Genomic DNA, 5,258 nt, shown 5'->3' on the forward strand with positions numbered 1-5,258 from the left:
GAATCATCCTTATTGTTTTAAATTGTTGCAGAGAATCCTCAGCAATTCATTTAACAGATGGGCTATTGATGAACATTAAGTCTGTTGCAAATTTTTCTAAGATTGTATTCACAGAAGTATTTCTGGGTCAAATGGTTTGGAAATCTTAAGAGTCAGTAGATACAGACAGTCTCCATCCTAAATGTGCCAGAATATATCAGTCCACTCTCCACAGTACTGACAGTATGGGTCTTTTAAAAATTTGCCATTATAGTGAATAAAAAATACAGTAAAACCTTATAGGTTTGATTTGAAACATTATGAGGGATTTGTTCCTCTTGTGTTTGTTTGGTTTTAAGGGTGGCAAGGGGCAGAAAGAGAGAGAAAGAGAGGGAGAAAATATTAAGGAGGCTCCATGCCCAGCATGAACTTAACGTGTGGTTCTATCTCACCACCCTGAGATCATGACCTGAACCAAAATTAAGAGTCAGACGCTTAACTGATGAGCCACCCAGGCACCCCTGTTTCTCATGTTTTATGTTTATTGGCCACTTTAATTTCTCCTTCTCTATATGTCTATTCAAATCCTTTACCCATTTTTAATAGGTTGTTTATATATATATAGTACAGATATATAATGGCTATAATACAGATATAGAATGAATATTTCAAAAGACCATAGATATCAAATAATTAAATATATACATACAGTTATTAGTCACTTGTCAGTTGAAAGTTGAAATTGTTTTCTCCTGGTGAGTTGTGTATGTTTTAACTTTGTTTTATTTGTTTATTTTATTTATTTATTATTTTTCAAAATTTTATTTAAATTCTAGTTAGTTGACATATAATATTGGTTTCCACAGTAGAATTTAGTGATTCATCACTTACATATAACACCCAGTATCATGAGTGCCCTCCTCAATACCCATCTCCCTCCATCAACCCTCAGTTAGTTTCCCATAGCTAAGTCCCTATAGTTTTCTTCTTCCTTCCTTCTTTTCCTTTCTTTTTTTTCTTTTCTCCTTCCTTCCTTCCTTCCTTCCTCCCTCCCTTACTTCCCCTCCCTTTTCTTTCTTTCTTTCTTTCTTTCTTTCTTTCTTTCTTTCTTTCTTTCTTTCTTTCTTTCTTTCTTTCTTTCCTTCCTTCCTTCCTTCCTTCCTTCCTTCCTTCCTTCCTTCCTTCTTTCCTTCCTTTCTTCCTTCTCATATGTTCATCTGTTTTATTTCCTAAATTCCACATATGAGTGAAATCATCTGCCTTTCTCTGACTGACTTATTTTGCTTAGCATAATATACTCTTCCTCCATCCACATCATTACTAATGGCAAGATTTCATTATTTTTGATGGCTGAGTAATATTCCAGTGTGTGTGTGTGTGTGTGTGTGTGTGTGTGTGTGTGTGTGTGACAACTTCATCATTTGTCAGTCAATGGACATTTTAGTCTCTTTCCATAGTTTGGCTATTGTTGATAATGCTGCTATAAACACTGGGGTGCATGTACCTCTTTGAATCAATATTTTTGTATCCTTTGGGTAAGTACCTAGTAGTGCAATTGCTGGATCATAGGATAGTTATATTTTTAACTTTTTGAGGAACCTCAATACTGTTTTCCAGAGTGGCTATATCAGTTTAACTTTGTTTTTTATTTCATCGTCCTGAAGTTTAAAATTGTATATACATACTGTTTAATCTCCATAACAATACACTGTAGTAGAACAATTATCTCCCTAATTTTATCTTCATTATTCAAAAATTTCTTGACTATTGTGCAGTGTGTGTGTGTGTTTCACATAAGAAGTTAAGAATCAATTTATCAATTTCCGTTAAACAAAATTCCTTTGGATTTTGGTTCGGATTGCATTGAATTTCTACCTCAATTTTGGGGAAAAAAATTGACATCTTTTTTGTATACTTTAGTGATGGCTTAGATTGTTTGTTTCATATGGGCAATCTTGGATATTCCCGATTAAGTTTATGTTTAAGCATTTTATAGTTTTGGTTGATAATATATAGAGGATATTTAGTAGTTATTGCTCATAAAAGAAGGCAATTGATTTTTTAAAAAGTTTTTATTTATTTATTCATGAGAGACACAGAGAGAGAGAGAGAGAGAGAGAGGCAGAGACACAGGGGGAGAAGCAGGCTCCCTGTGGGGAGCCTGGTGTGGGACTCGATCCCAGGACCCTGGGATCATGCCTTGGGCCGAAGGCAGACGCTCAACTGCTGAGCCACCCAGGCATCCCGAAAGCAATTGATTTTTGTACATCATCTTATATCTGGCTCCTCATTAAACTCTTCTGTTCATTGTAATAATAATTTTTCACTGATTTTCACCTGGATTTCCTAGGTAGTCAGTCATACTGTACAAATACTGAGTTTTATTTCTTTGCAACCTGAATTAATGCAGTTTATTTCATTTCTTTTCATTTAATCAGGACCAGGACAGCTAGCATGATGTTGAATACTACTGGTGATAATGGGCATTCTTGTCTTTTATCTTATTACTAATTTAAATGATTATACTTCTAATGCTTAACCTTTAAGTATTATATTTGCTACAGGTTTCATATATTTTCTCATCATTTTTTCCTTTTCATTTTTTCTTGGGAATGCTTGTTTTTTTTTTTTTTCTGACCTGTTTTATTTTTCTCAACTATATGTTGTGAGCAGCTTTCCAAATCCAGAAGTATATAAATAAATAATTTTAAATGCATAATATTTCATTGAATACACATACTAACATTTATTTACCTAACATTGTATTAATAAACAAGTATATATATGTAATATGTTAATATATATAAGCTACACTGCTTTAAAATCTCTGTACAAACAATGTTCACATTTGTTTGATTCTTGGCAGTTGGATAGCTTGTGTAAATGTAGTTATCTAACTAACTTTATTGTACAAATTCTTAAGGCCTGAATTGCCCTCCAGAAAGGATACACCAATTTATGCTGCCATCAACATGAATGAGTATGCCCATTTCCCTCTAGCCCTGTCAACTCTGTGTTTTGAGGATTTTTTTAATCTACAAATTTGATAGGTAAAAAAGTGATTATTTGTTGCTTTTATTAGCATTAATTTTGGTATTAGTTTCAACATTGATAATTTCTCTTTCTTCTTTTGTGAGTTGCTATTCATATCTTGCCCTTTCTTCCTATTGGTGCATTCTTTAGTTCCTTATTGATTTTTTGTTGATATTTACTTTTATTCCCTTGGAGAATGTTATTTTATTTATAAATAGGAAAACAATGAGGCTAAATCACACTCCCCTCTCTAATTTCCATTCTCCATTTCTTCTTTATGGTCACTAGGTTCTTATGTATACTTCTGGATTTATGAAATATATATTCATGCATATATATCCTTTTTATTCACACGAATGAAGCTACACTATTTGCATGTTGTTTTGTATCTTACATTAAAAAATGTAACAAATATTCCCTATTCATTTATTCAGTAAATACTTATTGAGCACTCACTATATACCAGGCACAATCCTAGTTACTTGGTATATATCAGTGAACAACAAAAAAATAATTCCTTCCCTCATGGAGCTTACTTACATTCTGTTTGTAGGGCTGCCTGTTTTTAGCTGTTCTATAGTATTCCATGTGTACAGGAAGCATAATTTACTTATCCAACTCGTTCTTAATAGATATTTAGTTGTTTCTAGGCATTTGCTATTACCAACAATGCTACATAATTTTTTGACATAAATCTTGAATCAATATGTCCATATATCTTATAGGGAGAGAGAGAGAGAGAGAGAGAAGCAGGCGCCCCGCAGGGAGCCCTATGTGGGACTCGATCCTAGGACTGAAGGATCAGAACCTGAACTGAAGGCAGATACTCAACCACTAGGCCACCCAGGCATCCCAAGAATTTCATTTTTCTTTCTCATTTTCAACTTAAATGATCTCCCAGTGATAATTTGTGAATTTCTCTCATCCTCTATTGGGTAGCTCTAACCTGTTTAAGAGGTATTACTTAAAAACAAGCCATGGAGCCAGACTCTTGCATTTATATCCCAGGCCCATCACCTCTCTGTGCTTCAGCTTACCATCTGAAAAGTAGAGACAATAATACTTGCAAAATACCTTGAACATATGTGACCATATGTGACATATAGTACGTGCTCAACAAATGTTAGCTAGTCTTTCTATTCAACAAGGTATACTTCTTCCATCATTTTATTTTAGGTGATTGCCCCATCTCACAATAGCTGCTTTTGTCTAATACAAGCATTTGTTTTTCCTTGCTGAAATTTCAAGTTGATTTATAACCTATGTTTTGTTAATTTGTATGTAGACATGTGAGTTTGTAGTACTGTCCCCACTTCAATATCTTGTGGGTTTTTTGTTTTGTTTTGTTTTTGCCAAGACTTGTTAGTCTGCTCCAATGCTATTGCCCTTCTCATGTCATACCTGCTATTCTCTGTAGGTGTATAGTTTTATCTTCCCTTCCACATGTCCGATTGGTACTTTCCTGCCAAGTGTATTCCTTCCACCCCATGCAAACCCACTCCAGCCTGCAGAAGCCCACTGTCCCAGAAATCTAAATTCATTCCTACTCATAAAGGAAGCTGGCTGGTCATCCCTCACATCCTTCTTTATCTTGCAAAGTCACAGCTTTTATCTGGAAGTCGAGATAAAAATGCATCCTGTGCTCTGGGGTTTTTCAGCTTTCTGTCCAGAACTTTAAAATGCACAGAAAGACATTTTGGAGAGTTCCACCTGTATTCTATGAACCATTAGCAGTTAGTAGTACTAAGAGGATTTAATCATTGTTGGCAGACTTTGACCTAACTTGGATATAATCAAGAGCCAAAAATACATGGGCACATGGATAATGAGGATCTGAGTAGTCAGGAAGGAGAGAGATGCAAGGTTAGGTTCTAAATATTTCCAGTGTGAACTTTCTGATGTTCGGGAGGGTCTGAAGGGTTATCCACTCATTATGTTTGTGAGGTTTCTGCCTACCACGGCAGCTGAAGGTGCTCCCAGGGTCTCCACACATCTGCCCTCTCCAGTGTAGGTTCTGTGATGAAGAACAAGGGCGGCAGGGACTGCGGTGTTTTTCATATTCATTATACCTAGAGCTTTTATTTCACGTAGAGAGTCTGTGAATTATAATAGACACCTTTTCCATATGTATAATCTTAACCAAGTCCTTTCTCCTGTAGGAATTTATGATGTATAACAAGACGAGAGCTCAAACCTCAGATGTGAGCTTCTCACCACATTCATTAAATTTCTAGCCTCTCTATTTT

This window comes from Vulpes vulpes, chromosome 4 (genome assembly GCF_048418805.1).
Source record: "Vulpes vulpes isolate BD-2025 chromosome 4, VulVul3, whole genome shotgun sequence".
In the NCBI taxonomy this organism is placed as follows: domain Eukaryota; kingdom Metazoa; phylum Chordata; class Mammalia; order Carnivora; family Canidae; genus Vulpes; species Vulpes vulpes.